At 29.2% G+C, this 11,194-nt stretch overlaps 1 non-coding gene across 1 annotated transcript; it reads right to left on the bottom strand.

Annotated features, from left to right (window-relative positions):
* Window positions 1-7,871: 7,871 nt before the first annotated feature.
* Window positions 7,872-7,978, bottom strand: LOC149513103 (small nucleolar RNA R71). The gene has a single exon (XR_016330872.1). It is a non-coding gene; the product is annotated as a small nucleolar RNA R71 (small nucleolar RNA).
* Window positions 7,979-11,194: the final 3,216 nt, after the last annotated feature.

Below are 11,194 nucleotides of genomic sequence, written 5' to 3'. Positions count from 1 at the left end.
AATACACAAATTCTCCAATACAAGCACTTAAATGCCTATTTCAAGTTCAAATAAACAAAACCCATTTCTAGCTAAATAATAAAATTTCAACACATATTCAGTCTAATAATACAAAATTTTGATGCATTTTCACATTTCCCAAGTTAGTACCTATATAAGGAAGCAAGTATGGCAAGAATTATGAAGAAAACAAGGCAAGACATAAGAAGAATGGCGGTAGAATGGCAAGGGAAAAACAAGTGATGGAAAAATGAGAAGGATTGGTAGCAACTTCATAGGTGGCATAGGTTCACAACGATGGGAGAGCGAGAAGAGAAAGGAGTGGCTTCAAGGGTGAAGTTTTAAAAAATAAGGGATTTTGTCGATTGATGGAGTACAAAAACAAAAAAGGGTTTTGATTTAATTGGTTTTCACCAACATATTATCAATGAAATTTTCGTTAGTAATTCAAATTTTTTAATGACATTCATTGACAAATTACCAAATAAATCATTTAGTAATCCTAAAAATTTTTTTATTCAATTTATTTTATACTAAATTAGTTTTTTAATTTTTTTTAGACAATTTTTATTGATGAAAAAAATTTGTCGGTAATCCTTCAATAAAAACTTTACCTATAGATTATCGAAGGATTTTTTTATTAGTAAATCTTACACCAGTTTGTCAATTACCTATGCCAACATCATTTATGAAATATATATAGATTTTTTTGTCAATAAATCATTGGTATTCTGTCAAAACTTTGTCTATAGATTCATAGTAATTTTGTATTTATATCCATCATTAAACCTCGATAATTACTGATGAAAATTTTTCATTGGTAAAAACCCATCGGTGTTAAACATTTTTTTGGTAGTGTTTGGTAATACCATGGTTATCAAATCCAAAATGATAAAAGGCATAAAAGAAATTATGAATTTATAACTCTTTTTGAAAATGAAGCAAGTATATACGTTCTTATCATAAAATCATGTTTTATGGTCTATATTCCATGATTGAATTTTATTAATAAGAGAATAATGCATGATTCATTTTATTTGATTTACATAATATTATTTTAACAAGAAATAAATATACTATCTAAGATAACTTCAATTCAATTAGACAAGTTATATAATTCTCTATAATTAGTTAAAATATTTTTTATTTGTTGGGCAAAAACTTTCATATATTTTATAATTTGGACATAAATTTTATATTATTGTGTAGTTATACATGAAATTATTATTGTTTTTTATGGCATGAACTGTGGTAGATATGGCTTTAGTGTCCATGATAAAATAATTTTTAAGCATTCAAAAGTTGTAATGAAAGTCTTAAAAAAAGACTATAGAAAGTATGTGTTTACTAATTTTGAGGGTGATTATATTTGGCATCATACTTATTGATACAAACTTTTATATTGAGTTGAAATAAAAGTTTTGAAACTTTTATGAAAAGAAAATATTAAGATATAGAATATTTACCAGCTATCCTTCACTAAAGGTGGATTTGGAAGCTTCCTACTTAAAAAAACCACCAAATAGTGAAAAATAAATGAAATGGCAACTTAATTAATTATATATGATATCTAATAATTAATGGGACATTATTTAATAAAAGAATGCAAATTTGCACATGGTGGGAGTGATAAGAATCAAAAGAAATAAAAATTACCGCCATAGTGTTGTAAGATTTTAGTATAATTTTATGAGCAAATTATACAAGCTAATAAGTTTAGTTCAACTTATTAAAGTAAAATAAAAAAAGTCATTAAATATCTTAGAAGGACTAAAATGTCTTGGTTTATTCATTGAGTTTATCTAATTGTACTAGAAGTATAATTGTATTAAAAATGTATAAAAGTATAAAAATAGAATTGTTGAAATTTATGACTATAGAGTTGTGGCCACAACTAATAGCAACTATTTCTTAAATGATAAAAATGAGGTAACAATATCTATAGCATATAAATGATATGCAAAATGAAATGTTTGGATATATTAGCTTATGAAGTGATTATATTAGAAATTCAATCGGGTAATTATCATAAAAGAAAATTGAATTCCAAGATATTTGATTAATAGTATTATAAGTAGAATGAGTTTAAACTCTTACTATTAGAAACAAATAATGGGAATCCAACTTTGAACTAGTAACCTCTAATTACAAAGTTTAATAGGTAAAAATGAGTTATTGTTATGTGTCTATTAAACACTAATAAAATCCATTCAAATTTTAGAAACTAGTTTGGTCCATTGCATGAGAATGATGAGTTTTTTATACTCCTAATGAAATTTATTATTTAAATGTCTAAAGTAATGAAGATATCATGGAAACTCTACCTATATAAACATAGAAGTGGTTCCATTTCAATAAGAATAATTAGTGTTTTTCTTGTAAATGTTTATAAATAGGATAAGCACATGGCTATAATAGTGCTAAAATAATTATAAAACTCTAATAGAAGAATATGTATTATGTGTTATATCTTCAATTCTAGCACTTCGAGTTGAGGTTCAATCTACAGATACCATTAACTTTGTTAGAATTCTAAGGTATATAAGCTAATTGAAGGTATAAATCAATAGATACCTTCTTGTATTTATAATATTTATTTGTGTAAAAGGTCAAAGATTAAGCACTAATATTCCAAACTAATGCAGGATTGTTGATAGTTTAGAATGTGGTGCATCCCACATTAGATAGAAAGACTTAATTATTCGTGAATAGACTTAATTTTTGCATTAATTTTATTCATATTTTAAATAATCATGTTTCAACAAAAACAATTATTATATGACAAAGGATTATAACTATTTAAATATAAATAGATGATTGTCCATATAAGTCATAATTATATAAATGATCATAATCATTTGAATAGAAATTTATGTTTGTTCATTCATTATAAATAAATCTTTTCATATAACAATTTTCACTACTTTTGATTAGGGAGTTTGAGGTTTTGTTGTATCTTAAAGCTATAATTGCCTTTAAGAAAGATGCTTCACACCTTAAAGCCAAAATTATTTTTTATTATTTCTATTTTCTTATTTATTTTTCTAACAACTTGTACCTTGTATACCTTAGATCATTTGTGGTTGTGGTTAGTTTTACCAATTATGTAGTATGTTTACACATTTTGTCAGTGTGTTAGTCTTTACCTGATTTAGATCTTGCCTTCTCTAGATAGATGACATTTGCTCTTTAGTGTTACATGCACATCTCCTTAGTTATGGGCTTCACGAGCTTGTTATTGTCTTAGACCTTAGGCCTGAGAGGATAAAAAGTATAACAATTGCCCCCAAACATGAAGGGATTATAAAGTGACTATGCATAGGCTTAGGTAAAATTGGTTTGCTGATAGTCAAGTCACCAATTGTTAGATCACCTTTAGTAATCAATAGAATGCACTAGGTTTACTCTTGACTAGATCACTAAAGTGAAGATTATAAATCTTTGTAGACACCTAATTTTGTTCAAGCAAATTCTAGCCAGTTGTGAGGGTTTTAAAGTTTGGTCCAGTTCAAATCTAACATTTATTTAATAGTGACAAATTTTGAAAAGTAAATTGAAGACCAAATTAACTCGAATACCTCTCAGTCAAACTTAGTCAAATGTTGTCAAACAAACTCAAATCTATCCAAAATCGATCAAACTTGGGCAGACTAAGCCAACGCTTGGAACTTACAATCGAATGGGATTAATAGTTTGTGATCTTAATCTACTAAAAGTCTTGATTGCACCTCAGAAGCTGTTAAATTACCAAATTATCATTTTAAGGTAGTTTCATAATTTGACTTTTTAAAGTTGATTTGTTGCGAAAAGCTTTAGATCTTATTTTAATATTATTTCATGATTTTTTATGCATTACAAAACCTTTATCGCACTTCAAAAGGTGTAAAATTATTGAAATGCCTTTTAAGGTATTTTTATAAATTAACTTTCTTAAGGTAGATTTTTAATGAAAAACTTTAAATCATGTTTTAATATTATTTCATGAATTTTGATATATTAAAAGCCTTGATTGCACCTCGAAATGTGTTAAATTACTAAAATACCTTTTAGGGTTATTTTCATAATTTGAAATTTTCAAGGTTGATTTTTTGTGAAAGGCTTTAGATTTTATTTTAATATTGTTTCATGAATTTTGATGCATTAAAAACCTTGATTGTACCTTAAAAGATGCAAAATTACCAAAATACCTTTTACAAGTATTTTTGTAATTTGACCTTCTTAAGGTTGATTTTTCATGAAAAACTATATATCATGTTTTTATATTATTTTATAATTTTTGGTGTATTAAAATCACAAAAACAAAAATGGGACCATAGGTTTCTAAGAAAATCATACAAAAATGTCAAACTTTTAATAACGGTAAAATAGTCTTTTCCCATGGCTATAGCTGCACTATAAGCTAAATTTTGTGCTATATTCGTTATGAGCCATTGATATTTCAAAAGGCTAGATCTAAGGGTGAAAAGTGGTTGCTTGATGAATAAACTTAGGGGATGGTAAGAGCCATTAGATGAAGAAATGATCAATGGCTAGGAAGCTTTTGCATGGCCTTTATATTCATCATTTAGGACTGGAAATGATGGAGGAAGTAGCAACATGGTGGTGTGAAAAAAAAAAAAGGGAAAGGAGAGAAAAAGAAAAAAATTGGGAAAAGTTTTAGAAGGTATAACCCAGCTCTCACTACCATGTATTTTCATGTTAATTTATATACCTTTTCATATTAGTTTCCTTTGGTTCTTATGATTTTTCAAGAGAGGACAACTTTCCCTATAGTTGTTTTCCTCCATATTTTCATGCTTGATCCAATAAACTCAACCAACCAAATCAATGAAATGGTTTATTGCACTTAAATTTTAGCTTTTTCATGCCTATTTCTGGTACAATTTCCATATATTTTGTTTTGTTCCCTAAGATTTTTGACAAAATTATTCCTAAATACACATTTATTGACTGTGCAGGTACAAATAAAAAAAATTAAAGAATTTTAGACATTTTTTATACAATTTGGAGGAATTTTGGTTCAATTTGTGCAAGTGACCTAAACTAGTGTTAATATGCAAAAATGACATTTAGGGAGTTTTCTTGACTTTTCTTGCTTGATTTTTTTAGTATTATTTTTATAGGTTTTTTTAGTAAAATGTGTGATAAAAATATTCATAGAACATTCAAAAAAAATTTTAGAAAAAAAAAATGAAAGATGCAAGGATGCTTGGACGTTTGTGGTGTAGGGGAGGAGCACCAAAGTTGCAAGGTTCCACAAGCTAGATGAAGAGCCAAGAAAAGGATGCTAATGTGGCATATTCAAGAGCTGTAATTGGTCTTTAATTTGACCTCTTGAAGTAGTAAACACACAAAAAAGAAAGAAGATTGCATGTTTGTTGAAGAGTCAAATAAACCAGCGTGAACCAGTGCTACAACATTAACCGTACACTAAAAAGAAGGCTCTAAGTGACCAACCAACTAGAGATCTTTCTAGGATTCTTTTAGGACCTTAAGCTCCTCCCTCTATCTATAAATAGGGGGTGAAGGCCAGCCATTAGAGAGAACTAGTTTAGGATTTAAAATTTTTTCTTTTTTTACTTTCTTGTACTTTCCTTTCTACACTTTACATTTTCTTAGTTGCCAAACACTTTATTTCTAGTATTTTGCTTTTGAATTTCATTGTAATTTTTCTATTTCTTAAGTTTTCTTTCAGTGCTATTTCAGTATCTTTCTATAAAATTTCTATTTGAATTCATTTTCTAGTTCAAATCTACTGATTTTTCATTGATATGCAAAACTATTTTTAAATTTGTCTACTTTGACCTACCTGTGGTTGGATCATATCTCTACCAAATCTTACTTGTTTTTGCTCAATTTTTTTTCATAGTTTCCTAACTCATAGACATAAAATATATATATAAAATTATGCTTCAAACTCTCACCACAACATTCCAAATTAAGCTTGGAAATTTCAACTAGATGTAAGTGATAGTGTAGTTCCAGTTTTGAGCAACTAATTTGGCATGGACTTCTCCCTAGTTTGGTGATTAGTTTGTGTTCTTTTCTTCCTTAGATCTTTGTTTCTATTTGTTAACTTTCTTAGATTAATTTTGTGCAATTTATTTCATGTTTTTCATTGCTGTTTGGATAATTTTCTTTAAAGATGTTCTGTTTTTCCAGATTCTACACTGATTTTGAATTTGAATTTAATAAGTTGATTTTGTTGTTCATTCATGCAATTTTCTTGTTGATTTAGGTAGTTGCTCATAAATCTAGGTTGTTATAGCTTAGATAAAGTTCTTTTCTAGCATATGATCACATCTTGAATTTTTTTTCCTTTGTAATATTCATGCTGGTCCAATGCAAATTAGATTTGGAGTTAGTTTTTTTTTTTTTTTTTTGCACTATTTGTGTAATTTTTGTATGTTTTCTTCTTTAATTTAATTTTTCATTTAGTCCTTTATTCTCTCATACATATTCCAGTTTAGGGTAGTTTTAGTTGTGCATTAGAAGTCCAAACCATGAAATAAAAAATTTGTTTACAGCTTGGGTTTACCGTTTCTTGTTTGCTGCATTTTTGTTTGTTTGACTTTTCTTTTACATTCTATTTAGTCATTATTATTGGATCATATGTTTATATAGGCTGGTTAATAGTTGTTTCAAATTCAGTTTAGATTCAAAAACCTCTTCATGCTTAGTTTTAGTTACAATTGCAACATTTAGCTTTCATTTCGTGATCATGCTTGGCGTCATTTCCAAGCTCTATGTGGCATCATTTCAATTTCTTTAATTTCAGAATTTAGGCATTATTTTCATGTGAATTTTGTAATTGCATTCAACTCATGATTTTTACTTTTGCATTTTATTTTAACTATTGCTTGTTCTTGCATTTTAGGACTAGTTATAAAATTTTTTTTGCAATTTGATCATTTTTTTCATGTCTTTATTTGTTAGTTAGTTTTAGTCGATTAATTGAAATTTTTTTAGTAGAATTTTAAATTTTTCATGGATATTTTTTGGTTAAACCAACTTTTAAAAGATACGGTGATAACCAGTACTTAGCATATGAATTTTTACCTAATTCTTGTGGGATCGATATCTTGACCTTTTAGTCACTATTATTATTTGTACAGCCTTTGTGCTTGCAGATTTTTTTCTAGTTTAAGTTTTTAGCACTGTTGCTGGGGATTAGGATTTAAGATTCCTTGGTTAATATCAATCATCAACATACTCTTCTATAGATTGGTTCTTTTTAATGTACATACTTAGACTAGAGCTTAGGCTAGCTTCGATTTTAGGTGAATGTATCCTAGGTTTCCTTTGTAGCTCATTTTTGTTCCTTAGCTGTATATATTTAGTTTTTCATTTATAAGTTGATCTTTAGGTATAGTGTTATTGTGGCCTATGTATGCACTCAATTAGGAATAGTGAGTTGATCCTTTTAGATCTTAGCATGAGGCTACCTGTAGGAGGATTTGAAAGGAGATAAATCAATCTTACCATCATTATAGCCTAGCAAAGCACTAGAGCTCTTAAGGATTATGCTATGCTTGATCTTAATGGTTTTGAACTTAGTATTATGTGGCTAGTGATTCAAGCCAATAATTTTAAAATTAAATTTGCAATCATCCAGATGATATAGCAATTGATGCAATTTAGTGGTCATTCACATAAGGATCTAAATGATCATCTTTAAGATTTTTTAAAGATTTATGGTACATTTAAACATAATGGCATTATTGAGGATGCCATTAACTTAGTTTATTTTCATTTTCCCTTAGAGATAGAGCCAAGAGTTGGTTAGCCTCGATGCCACTAGATTCTGTCACCACTTGATATGAGTTAGTGCAAAGTTCATGGCTAAATTTTTTCCTCCAACTAAGATGACCAAGCTTTAAAATGAGATCCCTACATTTGCCTAATATGAGTCAGAGACCTTGTATGAGGCATGGGAAAGATACAAAGAGCTCTTGAGTTAGTGTCCACACTATAGACTATCAAAATGGTTGGAGATCTAATTTTTTTATAATGGGTTAGTGCCTAACATTAGGTCATTTTTAGATGCTACATCAGGAGGTGCTTTGATAAGTAAGACTTCTTATATAACTTATGAGCTTATTAAGGATATGATGACTAATAATTGTTAGTTGTTTAATGAGAGACAACATCCAAAAAAAGCTTCAAGGGTGTACGAGGTTAATGAGCTTACAACACTTAGTGCTAAGGTAGATTCCCTAGCCAAATTTGTAGTCTTTACATTTTTAGGTTACACCTTCTAAGCCAAATCCTAGTGTGATGTATGTGAGGTAGGACACCCAAGGGGGTTATGTTTGAGCACCTATCCAGAGAGTATCCATTATATAGGACAAACTTCTAAGTAACCTAATAACCTCTATGTTCCCACATACGGCCCAAGTTGAAAAAATAACCCTATTTCTATCCAATCTATTTAGGTACTATAACAGCCTTAATACACTAGACCATCTTACCTACCAAGCTTTCAACAAACATTTTTTTAGCACCAGTAGCCATCACAGCACTACATACCTATATATCCATCTATGTCATCTCTAAAAAAAATACGTTGATCGAGGATCTTTTAGGTTCTTTTATTAGGGCTTAAACCTCATTCATGCAGAACCAAAACACTATGTTTCAAAATTAGTTTGCATCCATAAAAAACTTAGAGATCTAGATTGGTCAATTAGCAACCCTTTTTAGTACCCAACCCTAATATACCTTACCCAATAAGACAAATATCAATCATAGGAGGGAGAGAAAAAAGTACTGCAAAGCAATCACATTTAGGAGTGAGAGGCAGTTAGCTAGTGGATAAAGCTCGATAGGTTCTCAAGATATGGCAAATGAATAGTTTGATGATGATAAGCCCGATAACGAACTAGTTCATAATGAAAAGAAGAGTAAGAAAAAGGATAAGGATGTAGCATATGTTCTTACTCAGTTACCACATACACCATCACATAGTGTTTTACCCAATTTATCTAAGCTTGCTCCTTCTAGAGTTAAGCCACTTAGATCATATATTCATTTTCCTTAGAGGTTTGAAAAGTAAAAGAAAGAGAAACAATTCTCTAAATTTCTAAAGGTGTTTAAGAAGTCGCACATTATTATCCCATTTGTAGATGCACTTAAGCAAATGCCTACCTATGTAAAATTTATAAAAGACATTATTTTTTGGAATAGGAGAATGAAAGATTATAAGATAGTTGCACTTACCAGTGAGTGCATATTTATGATTAAGAGAGGACTACCTATGAAATTTAAAAATCTTAATAGCTTTACCATTTCATGTGCTATAGGTAGTATATCCTTTGATAGAACCTTGTGTTACCTATGTGCTAGCATTAACTTAATATCTTGGTCCATTTTTTAAAGATTAAGCATAGGCAAGGCTAAACCCATCTTAGTTACTCTACAATTGGTCGACAGGTCACTAAAATACCCTAGAAGGATTGTGAAAGATGTCTTTATTAGGGTAGAGAAATTCATTTTACTTTTTGATTTTATGGTTATAGAGATGGAGGTGGTCATGCGATCCCGATTATTTATGGGAAATCTTTTTTAGCTATTACTACAGCTTTGATTGATGTGCAAAAAAAAGAATTGACTATCCAAGTTCAAGATCAGAAGGTCATTTTACATCTTTTTAAAACTTTGCCATTCCCTGATGATTTTGATGAATGTTTAATAGTAGTGGTATTTAGTGATGTGATTCATGATGCTTTATACCTATAACACTTTGTTTTACATTTTGAAGACTCCCTTGCAGTCGAGGAAATAGAAGACATGAATTTAAGTGAGGATGTAGTGAGATATTAGTAGCCTTTACTTTTTGATTTGCATCACCTTTTAGTAGTGAACCTTTAATTGATCTTGATACTCTCTCTAAAGTGATTAAACCTTTAAATTTAGATTCATTAGACTATAAGACATTTTATTTTGATGACACTTATTAGAGTCTTGCTAAGATTGAGGGTGATGGTCTAGTAGCATTTGATGGGGCATCATTTTTGGTTAATTTACTGGTCTTTAAGTAGTTTCAATTTAATTATACTTGTCATAGTCCTTATAAAAGAGAGGGTACGGATATGATGTAAGAAGGATATGATATAGTTCATGTTAATGATAGGTTATTTGACTAGATACCAAAATCAAAACCCACTTACCTTAGTCCTTCTAGGTGTAAGGTTAAGGGTTTGGTTGAAAAGTTTATAGTTACTCCGATTACTTTCCTACATGATCCACCATTAGACCATATTTGTGATGAGATGGTAAAAAAAGAAGTCTTAAAATGGTTAGATTCATGAATCAAGTGTAGAGTGATTACTGTAAACCTATAAGGTTGAGCTTATTTTGATAGTCTAGCTTTTGACTTTAAATAAAGTGCTTCTTGAGAGGCAACCCAAGTTTTACTTTTCATGTTATTTCTTTTTATGCATGCTCATGTTCACATGTGTTTGCATGATTGGTTTCTATGTTTATTTCAATTATATTTTTTATTGTACATATTGATGAAATTTTTTTGTGTAGTGATTTTCTTTGTTTTGTAGGCTGAATAAAAGCTTAAAGAGGATGCACTAGTTTTGGCCCAAGTTTTTATAGAGATTCAGCCATCATGCCTCCATGTTAATAGAGGAGTTCTCTTACTCCTTTTTTTTTTTTTGTGCTTTAGTGTTTAATGCTTACACATTAAGGAAAATGGGTTTAAGTTTGGGACATGAAAAAATTACTCAAAATTTGAAAATTGTTTTTGAAATTTCTTAATTTTTGCCTTGAAATTGAGATTGACATATAGTAGCATGAATCATTATTATACTTTCTTTAATTAGTTTTTTTATAAAGCCAATGATAGTTAGTGATTGATAATGAATATAGCTTTAGGAAAAGATTGAAGGTGTGTGAAATATGAGATGATCTTAGGTTTAGTGAATTCTTAAATGGGGTATTCATTTGTGAGTTGATGCTTTTGAACATTAAATTGCATTTTTTATCTAGTGTTGATAATGTGAGCATGAGATTGTTTTTGCATTGGTCTTTAGAGCTATGTTTTATGATTTTATAATTTGTTTTGATTATTTTTTGAGGTAAAATCCTAGAGGACACATCATTAGGGAAATGATATAGGTAATCTTTAGATTGTTTGAGCCTTTCAAGCTAACCTTGATACAATATTTCTATAGTCACCCTTTAA

This window comes from Durio zibethinus, chromosome 20 (genome assembly GCF_047325235.1).
Source record: "Durio zibethinus cultivar Kanyao isolate XHJ-2024 chromosome 20, ASM4732523v1, whole genome shotgun sequence".
Taxonomy (NCBI): Eukaryota; Viridiplantae; Streptophyta; class Magnoliopsida; order Malvales; family Malvaceae; genus Durio; species Durio zibethinus.
This window is presented reverse-complemented; position numbering and strand designations above follow the sequence as displayed.